At 41.7% G+C, this 11,607-nt stretch overlaps 1 non-coding gene across 1 annotated transcript; it reads left to right on the plus strand.

Annotated features, from left to right (window-relative positions):
- Positions 1 to 11,152: 11,152 nt before the first annotated feature.
- On the plus strand, positions 11,153 to 11,224 carry trnap-ugg. Its single transcript has one exon. It is a non-coding gene; the product is annotated as a tRNA-Pro (tRNA).
- Positions 11,225 to 11,607: the final 383 nt, after the last annotated feature.

Below are 11,607 nucleotides of genomic sequence, written 5' to 3' on the forward strand. Positions count from 1 at the left end.
GATTTACACATTGTTACCTCGTCTTTTGCAGCGACTGAGCCATCAAGCCACCAGTGCTACGGAAGCACTTTCGCCTTCACACAGACAGGGCCAGACGACACGCTATACAGAACTTATTCTTTTCAAGCATAGCCCAACCCTCAACCTCCCCATGTGTTAAGCTCTCATTGCTGACAGGTGAAATGAAGAAGCTGGCAACACCATCTGTCACAGAGGTAGCACACAATTTCAGCAGCCAACCACAGGCCGTCAGCACAGTTAGCAGTGATGAGAAAAGCTGTGCAACTGGAATCGGGCATTTCAAATGGGGAGGAACAGGAGAAAACACTTATGAGGAAATGGTTATTACAAAAGGCTGGTGTTGTTAGCAAAGGTTTGACCGGTCAGCACCTTAATCGGTGGGCAGCAATGAGTCATCTCCCTCAATGTTTAAAGTCATTTCCAGTTTATTTCATAATGATTTGTAAATTTGGAATGGATCGCCGACTTTTCCCAAATAGGCGTAAATCAGTTTTTTGAAGTGCATGAACATACACATAGGATAAATGTGCAAAAGTGTGAACCAGGGTTTGAGAATATAGAGTGATGCACACATTTTTTTTTCATTTGAGGGCCAAAACTGAAACTTAATGGTGAACCATGGACCCATTGAGTTGTTTTGGTAAAATGCAAAATAGAGCTAGTATCCTTTGACTGACCATCCTCATATATTATGAGAATATATGTTTAACCCTACAAAAAGCATAAACAGAAACATTTGTCCTACATTTTTATCCTTTTTTCACAAAAAACATCTGGTAGCCTAACCTTAGTATGCTGGTCTACCATTGGCTGGCAGCCCCCTCTTTGAGCAGCCCCACATTAAACCAGCTGTAATATCGGTGCACTGCAATGCTACCAATGGCGACACGGTGCAGGATCTGAGCGTCCTTAGCGGACCCATTCCAAGCAGAGTCTGCTGAATGCAGAGTCAGGGTCGCACACTGCCGAGGGCTGACTGCAGGGTCTGCACATCAGTGTGAGCCTGCAGAACAACTGCATGTGTTTAGTACATTCTCTCTGATTCCGTCTTTCGTTCAGACACACACGCGCACATGCACGCACACATGATCTCCCTCACACCACTCTATGTGTCTCTCAGGTACCAAAGCCTGATATTCCTGAGGTGAGGAGGTAGCACAGTCTATTCTCCACGCCCTCACAAAGCACATCTGAACATCGGCCCATTGTGCCTCTTGCTTGCCTGCCACTAGTGGATAGAGTTCATGTTATATTTATGTAGCCTAAAGCGCACTCTCTCCCTATCTTCCTTTATCATTCTCTCCCTCCCTGCCTCCCCATCTCTCTCTCTCTCTCTCTCTCACTCTCTCTCCCTGTCTTCTGCTGTGTTGAACTCTCGCCAGCTCCACTAGGTCTCCCCTCTGCAGACAACAATGTTCCATCTCGTTGCTTTTGCCCTAGATATCAGCTATTTTTATATGGAATAATTAGACACATAACTGATTTAAATACTGCAAAGCCTTATTCTTTTGTCTCCACTTAATGTGGGCTGGGTGCACAATGCCAAAGGTGCACAGTGCATGTGTGTGCACATTTACATATCCATGCATGTGGAAAATAATTGCTATTTTTTTTTTGTATTCAGGCAGGGTCCATTAGTTGTATGGTTAAAAGGTGCGTTGATCTTCTGCATTATTCCAAACGTAGGTGTGTGTGTGTGTGTGTGTGCGTGCGTGCGTGTGTGTGTGTGTGTGTGTGTGTGAGTGTGCGTGTGTGCGCACGTGCAAGCACGTAGGCTGCATTCATTATGTGATCCGAAGGTGAGAACAAGGGAGAACATTTAGCCTGAGGTTACTTACACAGGAAAAAGATCAACATTATTTCTAATATTTGTTTGGAGCATTCGTTAAGCCTGTTATTCTATACCCAGTCTCACTTGCCAACCGCAAGGTTTTCTGCGGAGGTATCAGAGTGTGTGAGTGTGTATGGAGCCCAGCTGCCACAGGATCCCAGCTGTCTGAAGTCTCTAAAGAAAAGAAAGCATGGTAGTAATGATGATGATGATGCTTGCGGTGATTATGATTTTGCAGATGAGGACATTGATTTGACTTTGAGGATCATTACTATTTTAATCATCGCGGTTATTGTTGGTATCATTATGTGATGATGATTGTGGCGATGATGATGAATGTCATGTGGATGAAAGCAATTTAGGAAATATTGTGAATTTTATGCTGAAATGGTGGCTGGCCCCTTTGCAATGGGGGCATCTAAAAGATCAGACTTACAATAAGTGAATGACAGCGGAGATCAATTCAAATTCTGTTTCAAGTACAATCTGTAACTTGCCCAATTCGGTGTATGAGCTGTACATGATATAGTTACAAACTGTGATTTTTTTCCCAGTTATATTAAACATAAGTCGATGACAAGTAAGCTGCCTTGTCCGAGTCAGTTTTTGATTCACTTCTTAGCTTTTGCATAACATTATGCTCATTTTCGTCATTTTGTTTACAGCTTCTGATGAACTTCATTTCTATTGTGAATATAGACATAAATGATGCAAATGTGTGACACAATGATCTAAGTATGATGCAGTAGTCAAGAAGTAACAGAATTAAAGGCAGGACTACTGAAGAGGTGTTTCAGGAGCAGTGTTGAGAGGAGCTTGCTCTGCAGACTTTGGGCTTCTTCACTTTCAAGACCTCTTACAGGCACAAGAATTTACATAACGCACTGAAGAAAAGACACAGAAAAAGCATTAAAGTTTCCTTTAAACCCACACTGTGTATTTTTGGCCACTAAGGTTCTCTCAGTCAAAACAACAAAGGCATAAAGTAGTGCGGCATCATGGGAGCTGTCATCTATATTGTCAAACAGCCACCATCGCCACTGAAAGTCTATCTGACGTGACGTAGGCAAAAACCAGGGTTACAGACAAGGTGAAGTGTTAACAATTAATGTGGAGCTTAATAACATTCACCAACTTCCTTCCTCACTCTCTGATGTCTCATTTGCCGTTTACCTGGAGGTTATAGCAACAGGCATCCAAATAAAGCACATCATTACCGTTAAAAATCTTTTTTTAGGGTGAGGCTGCCAGGAAACCAGCAGAAACTTCAGTGTCATTCTCACAATTTGGGGTTATTGTGCCTCATAGCAATAAGCTTTGTCATAGTCTGTATTGCCCTGGGTTTCACCTCACAGGTTACATACGGCCTGCCTCAGCCCTCTGCTAGAGCTTGCTGGGGCTTATGATTTATGTGTATTTAGAAAAGGGGAACATTGGAATAAGAAATGAAAATATGAGAGATGAAGAACAGACAGTTAGAATCCGAACACAGTGCTGTCTGTCTCTAACAATCAGGTCTCCGTCAGTTAAGCCAAATGTAATGCGTTGTTTCATTTTTCATTTTTTTTTAGTACAACTTGGGAAGCATGATAACCGAGTTCATCGCGTCGTCAATAAGTTTTATTTGTATGATCGAACAAGCAATGACTTCATTGTGCCCCCAAAAGCCTCCACCAATCCCCACCACTGCTCACACCCTTCTTCACTTCAACACGACTGCGTCTGGACAAAAACTAATCATCAAACACGTCTCCTGAATTTCTCGGTCCAGCCAAAGGAATTGCAGAACCACTGCTTTGTGTTTGTTTTTGACAAAAAAAAAAAAAAAAATGAGAAATTGTGTGTGTGCGACTCGTATGCACACATACAATGACACGTTCACGGTCCTGTGTGAGGGCCTCCATCTCTCAGGGTCCTGCCTGCCTCAGTCATAAGGGGTTGTTTAAAAAGAAACAGTGGCAACGTGACAGCACTGCAGCGCAAACCAAATCGACTTTCTTTCCCCCTCTTTCTTTCTTCGTATTCTTCGTTCTCATTGAGTGCGCGGCTCCAAACAATGCCACGTTTCCCTCGACGATCTCTCTCTGTAGGGAACCCGCCCCCTTCTTCCTAATTTCCCTCCACCTCAACAGAAAAGAGCCCCGTTAAAGAGCGTCATTAGTGCCAGGCCGTTTTTTTGTTTCCTTACTCTCGGAAGAAAGAGGAAGTGTTATCTGTGGCGGACAAACTTAACCCAATTAAGATCTGGTGGGGCGTAGGGGCTTGGCTCAGGACACAGCTGGGGCTGCCAGCTTGCCAACCAGGCACGCAGCCAGCCAGCCAGTCAGCCAGACAACCAGCCAGGCAGGCAAGCAGGCAAGTCGCCAGCCGCCCACTCAGTCAGCCAGCAGCTAGTCAAACAGTCAGCAAACCAAGCAGCTGCCCACTCAGTACACCCACCAGCCTGGCAGTTAGACAGATAACCAGCCAGCAAAGCAGCCCGTCAAAGAGTTAGCCAGGAGTTCTGTCAGGTAGCCAACCTATCAGCCAGCCAGCTTCTTCATCTTATGAAGGGATTTTGAGCTCTGTGTAAGAACTGGTCTTCTAATGTCCTTGTTGGCATTGTGAGGCTGATCTCAAGTCTGTATACAGTGTATGCAAGTATGTAAAAGCACCAACCCTTTGCAGGAACAGGAATGGTTCTTATAAAGAAATATATGAGGTAGCAAAGTAACATCTATTAATCATTTTACTGCTTCTTAGAGAACATTGTAATATACTATAACTATAACTAAATCCTTTAACTATAAGTACACAACTTTCATATATTTTTTGTCTTTTGTGTGTATCTTTTCATTTATTTCATAATACTTTACATTTGCTATCATTAATAAATGGCAAATTTGCACTTAACTAAACTTTATCATTTCACAATGAAATGGGGTTTGTAAATCAGCCATGAATCAGTTTCAACTTCATAATGGCCGTCCAACTGATGTTTATAGATTAGCTCAGCATTTATAAACCATTGGCAAAGGATTATAAACATTAGTTGCAACTTCACAATAAACAGTTGCTGTATCAGCGGCGGCCTGTCCACTCTTCCTATCCCGGAAAAACAGTTACAACAGCCGAAGAGGTCGGTCTGTTTACCAGGAAACTACAGCCCACAGTCCACTGTGTCAGCACAGACACTGGATGTTCACTGTTCAAACTGGAAGAAAATGGAAGGAACTGAAGTAAAAATAAACTAAACAGGGTTCCATTTAAAGTGGGTTAGCATGAGAATATCATGCATGGTAGGCCAATCAGAGGCTGAGTAGGACAAACTGAATACATTTTTGCATTCTAGGCAACCACAGAAGGGGAGGGGTTAGACGAGGGGCGCTCAGTTTGTTGCACTACAAGCACAAGCTAGATGCCACTAGAGATGTGTGATATGGATTTAGTCAGCTAATTGCGTTAACCGATAATTACCTGCTTCTCCTGGTCATTTCAGTGTTAAAAGTAGTCCCTATCCAGTAGTTTATGAGAACGTGAGGGTAAGAAAGGCTATGATGTAGTGAGCCAAGATGGATGATTTATTATAGTACTAATTCAACTCTGAGGAGTTGTTATGTTAAAACATTTTCCCTCTCCTCTGAACCCCTGCGGAACATGTCTTGCAGACTGAACTTGCATTTTCTTCCTCTGAACCAGTAAAAGCTATCCACGCCGGCTCTTCTTTTCTTCTTCTTCCTCTTCTTCTATGACAGTAGGCTACATACCGCTGCCTACTGTATCATATGGTGAAGACGCTGCAGCTGTTCCTTCTTCTTCTTCTTCTTCTTCTTCTTCTTCTCCTCATCTCCTCCTGCTAGTCTTCTTCTTGTGTGGACAACAAGCCAACATTAAAGGGGCATACCACCGCATGCTGTATCATCGGGTGAAGAGGCTTCAGCTGTTAAATCAGTGAAAGCAAATTAACCTGAAATTATCGGCTCTTAACCGGTAACATAAATTTCTCAATGTCAGATCAATATTGTGCATCCCTAGATGCCACTAAATCCTACGCACTGGACCTTTAAGTCCCCTAACCCACTTCATAAAGGTCTGAGAAATGTGCACTCTGGAGCTCTTTATTTATCTTGCTGGGAATTTTGTGGCTTTAACTGCTAACACACTCGGTTAGAATGCAGGACTTTGGGGCAGGAGTGAATTTTATGTGCTGTTTGTTAAACACACGAGAATCATCTGGTCATTTCTGTGTCTGCCTGTAATGCAGTGGTGTCCTTTTTCAAACGTAGCATTTGCAATTAACCAAAGGACAAAGGACCCCTTGTCATATGCAAATGCGTACTGAGACTGAGACATCATCACCCCATACACGAGAGCGCACCCCCCCCCCCCCCCCCAATACACACACACACACACACACACACAGCAGCATATTTCAAAATCATCAAACCTTCTTCCCCTGGTGCCACACCTCACACTGGCACACACACAAACATGCTCACCCCATGATCCGTACGCAAGTGCCAGATACACACTCCAACAGCCAAACATGTTGATAATTAGAGCCTTGTTATTGGAAGGTGTTATCACAACAATTAACACCCTAATGTGTGTATTCATGTGTGCGTGCGTGTGTGTGTGTGTTTGTGTGTGCGATGGTGGAGATGGGGGGGGGTGCAGGTTGTCAAGTGTGCGCGTGTGTGCAAGCCTTCATGTGACGCTGGTTGGTGAGGAACTGTGCGCGCATTCTATTAATTCTACCACGTGGGCCCATCACACACACACACACACACACACACACACACACACACACACACACACACACACACACACACACAGGACACAGCGAGGGTTCGATGTAACAATGAAACAGTTTCCCAGTTTGATGAAGTTCCTGTGAATTCTGACACAACGGCAGCAGGAATAGTTGGAGTGATAGGTTCTGATTGATATCCAGTGGGGAGCAGAGGGTGTGGGGGGTGGAAAGTAAGAGGAGACACAGCGACAGGGGAGACGAGGGAAGTCGGGGGGGTGGAGCCGGACCGTGCAGACAATGTCGGAGGAGGAGAGAGAATTTGTTTGTGTGTTTTCAGTCACGTAATTGCCCTCTGTTCTTCTTTTTACCCAGTTTCTGCTCAAAAAGCCTGGTGACAAGAACAATGCGCATGGCGAGGAATAGTGTTGTTGTGACAGGATAAGAAGGAGTGTGTGTGAAAGGTGTGTATCCAACACTTTAGTTTTGAAGCTTTGAATTTTAGTTTTAGTGCCTGTTTTGGGTTTTCTCATATCAAACCAGATAGACTTTCTTTGTGGCTTTTATTCGTTTACACACCTGTATGGGTTTCATGTCAACGTCCATGGTCTCCATTTCACTCTCCATGAGAAGAAATCAATTAACCCAAGGTATAGGTTAGCATGGGTAGATAATTTGTTGGACTGTTTCAAAGACTTTCATTGTGAAGATTATTAACCCTAACCCTAACCCACTAACCAGAAATAATTAATCTGACTCCCTGGTGGGGGGCTGAACCAGCCAAACACAAAAAATAAATTAAGAAATAAAGAGACGACTCAATAAATAAATCAATCTACCATTTTACTGCACAAAATGCTTTAATGATTTAATCTGCCTCAGTATGTATTGATCCTTGCATTAATTTATTTATTCACTTTCCCATTTTTTGTATTGTTTCCCTTTGCTTTTCCCCATATTCATTTCCACAAACGTATTTTTTCCTGTAAATCTGTTAATCATTTTTCTACCTGCTCCTGTCTAGAAGTCTAAATAAATAAAGGTGACCAAAAGTTAGGAAAGTATACAAGTTCTTTACCATGTGAATATGCCAGTCGGTGTGTCCACATTAACATGTTAGCTGATAAAAATAAATTGCGTATGTATTCAGCCTGCTATTCCACCATCTTTTGGTCTTTCCGGGGCTGCCCGACTGTTACCGAAGAATCGTCGAATGATCCAGATTGGGATTAAAACATATTTGGTGGCTGCTATCTGACCACAAGGTCGTCCCAAGTTTTAAAAATCCACTCAGTGGATGAAGCTTGTCATCACATCATATTGTTCCGTACTAAAGGACGGGGAATTTGAAGATTTTCAGCGAAAAATATGGTTTAAAAAGACACGCTGTCTCAGATTCTTGAGACTGCAGCTGTATTACGTAAAGGCACTGAAGAAACCACTGATGTTGTTCAGATGTTTGTCAAAGCAACCTTATTGCAACCCACCAGCTGGCTCATCATCACCACTGCTTGGTGAATTAAACAATTCTAATACGATCCTCTTTGGAAAACATTCCTGTAACAGCGAGAACAATACTTCATAGAAACACTTAGGATATGAGTTTACTTGAACACCGACATTATGCTGCTGTTGTTCTACCCACAAACAACGCTCTCACACGAGCACAGTGTCCAATCAGAGAGTGTGTGTATGTGTAGGCTGGTGTAATGAGGTGGAGACAGTTGTCCATTACTTCCTGAGCTGATGGGCTCCTCGCAGCGGTGCACCCACAGCTGGAAGAGAGGCGGAGGAGGAGGCACCGACAAGGACAGAATACAGACACATGCAGACATATCCACCCTATGTGTGTGTTTATGTCTTTGGCTCCCACTCTAACTTAATAATGTCAATAACAAGAAAAAACTTTGTTTATGCAGCAGTTTCTAAGAAGTTATTAATTACTTCTATACAGAAAAGTGCACTTAAGTGGTAATAAGTACATGTAAACTTTATGGGACCACGCCAGAGACTGAGGCAAAGCTTTCTGTGATAGACTTTTAAAGGAGTTTCACACTGTTTAGAAATGTATTTTGCTAACTTGGGTTGTTCGGGAAGCTCGTTACAGGAACCCCAGTGGAGGAAGTGTGAAACTACCAGAGAGATTAGACCCTGGAAAAAGCAAGTTTAAACTGTAGGCTGCAGAATTCAAGCTGCATTCAAACTTACCAAGAGTCAGTCTCACTTTGAAAATCATTTAATGAGGCCATATTATGCCTTCTGGGCTTTTCCTACAGCTATTTGGTGCATGTAACATCTCTGAGTCAACTCAAGTCACAGTTGAGAGAAAATGAACCAGACTTGAGACATGATGATCAGAACAACTTGTCTGTTCAACTGATGTTTTAACATTTATTTTTTTTGTCTGGCAGCCAGTAATTCGCTGTTTAAATGTGAGGGGGAGAGAATATTACATATTCATACATGCATATATATTTTTACCAAAGAAATTAAGAAATTAATGATAAATGACAATTTAAAAAAACAGGTATTTTGTTTGATTACATTTATTTCACTGATTATCAGTTTTAATACAGTGTGTGTGTGTGTGTGTGTGTGTGTGTGTGTGCGTGTGTGTGTGTGTGTGCGTGTGTGTGTGTGTGTGTGTGTGTGTGTGTGTGTGTGTGTGTGTGTGTATGTGTGTGCGTGCTGGGATATTGATTGAATTGTACGACAGTGGTCCCTTGCAAAATATCATTTGTGCACCATCCACTTGCAGTCTCTCTTTTTTGCACGCACAAAAACACTCACACACACGCATCAGCAGGATATAGCTTCAGTCACTCAGACAAGCACATGCACATGCAGCACTATGGATGTGTATAGGTAACAATATAGATATAAAAAAAATTGCAGGAATTAATTTTAGTCAGGGATGAAAAGGTTGAGCCAACAAACTTCAACGGATTTAAATGAATCATATTCTCATTTATTTACTTGATTTTACACATTCCAACCCAGATTGCTGTCTTGTAAAGGTATCTGACAAATACTTAGATTAGAACGGATAGATTCACAATTGATTTGGGGTGGGTTTTGTATGAAAAGGAAGCCATTCAGTAATACTTACATTAAAAAAAAGACAAGATTATTTTCTAGAAAATAAAAGTAAAGATGTCTTTATGTGTAAACTGACAAATAACCTCTCTATGCACTGTTAAGCCCAGAGATATTCCTAATACAGTACTGAAGTCGAAACACATCTCATCCATGGTACATTTTGGCATTTTCAGTTATTGCTATTTTCAATCATAACATTGTATTCTAAGTAGGCTTTGTAAAGTATAGGAGTGTGTTTTGCAGCAGGCTGTGGGTCATCCTGCTCACTCCAGTCATCCCTCTGGACGTCAGGTCTGTGTAAATATTAACTGAGAGAAGACGCCGACAGGTAGACTTCAAAACAAACAGGAGAGACTTGGACATACAATCTCTACATGTTTGCCATTGAAGTTCTGTCCTGGTGGTGTATGAAGCAATAGAACAGGTGTACGTCGCCATCTAGAGCTAAAAAGATGTAACTCGAAGAGAGAGAGAGAGAGAGAACGAGAGCTTCTTTTTACACTCAGTCGGCAATATACTGTATCTTACTTCATAAGGTATATATTATGGGTACAATCAGTTGAATGTTTGTTTAATTTACAGTATAAATTAAAACAAATTAAAAGAGACATTCAGGTCTGCATTGGATGGATGTTGAATAACTGGTCCTACTTTTGTATTATCTGATTCTCTCTTGTTGAACCTGTTATGGTCAGCAGAACTTATAACTTGATCATTTCCAGTGGATCATGAAGTTTTGAAGTTTTTTCAGAATAGCTCCAGGCAACCTCAACCGGAGCAGAGTTCTACTTGGCCAGGATGAATAACACCTTTATGCTGGGTGGCTGTTTTATGCAATAATCATGCAGGGATAAGAGTCAAATGGCAAAAAGGAATTATCCTCAAGCCAAAAATGCATCAGGTTTGTACAACACACACACACACACACACACACACACACACACACACACACACACACACACACACACACACACACACACACACACACACAAGCCACATACATGAAACACTTTATTGGACCAGTTCATACAAATCTTCAAATTAGATTTTGTTGAATAAGAAAGTTCAACTATCTATCTATCTATCTATCTATCTATCTATCTATCTATCTATCTATCTATCTATCTATCTATCTAAACAGTACTCATAGTTTACTTAATGGTTTTTAATTCCCTATATGAGATAAGCAATCATTTGTTATGTTTTGTCCTGTGGTAAAGCATATGCATTTAAATACACTGAGTCACAAAATCAGGTGAAAATTTCAGCACTCTGTGCTTTGCACAACAGTGATTCATTCATTACATCATCTTATCCAACACCTTTTACATGTCTTTTATAATTTCCTTGACTTCAGAATCTAGTAAACGCAGACATTGTTTTCACCATCAACCACCCAGAATCACTGAGAACATGAGTATAACCAGCAGAGGGTGCTGTCCCAGCGGAGGTGTCTAGTGTGCTTCAAACCAGGCTCGTTGGTCTAGGGGTATGATTCTCGCTTTGGGTGCGAGAGGTCCCGGGTTCAAATCCCGGACGAGCCCTGCTTTTGATTTAAGACATTTGGTTAGGTCACCTGCATATGATTACATCATGTTTTCCTTATTACATTCATAATGTTCTTCAAAGATAATGGTGTATGTTTGTAAATAAGTACCCAAATGTATAAAACAATTCTGGGGCCCCAAGGGTGAAAAAAAACACTGAAGACCCAGACTGTCACTTAATATGTCGCTAAATGTTCACACAACAGTAAAACCTTGGCAGCTGCAGGTTGACATAGTATGTGGAGAAGTGGCCCACTCCTTCTGACCACCTCAACTGACATCATAAAAAACATGCTTTCATGAAATGAAAACCTACAGATATTTGTATAATAATGACAAGCTGCTTTCTGTCAGAAGCAAATATAGTATGTTTTGTATGT

This window comes from Acanthopagrus latus, chromosome 8 (genome assembly GCF_904848185.1).
Source record: "Acanthopagrus latus isolate v.2019 chromosome 8, fAcaLat1.1, whole genome shotgun sequence".
Lineage (NCBI taxonomy): Eukaryota > Metazoa > Chordata > Actinopteri > Spariformes > Sparidae > Acanthopagrus > Acanthopagrus latus.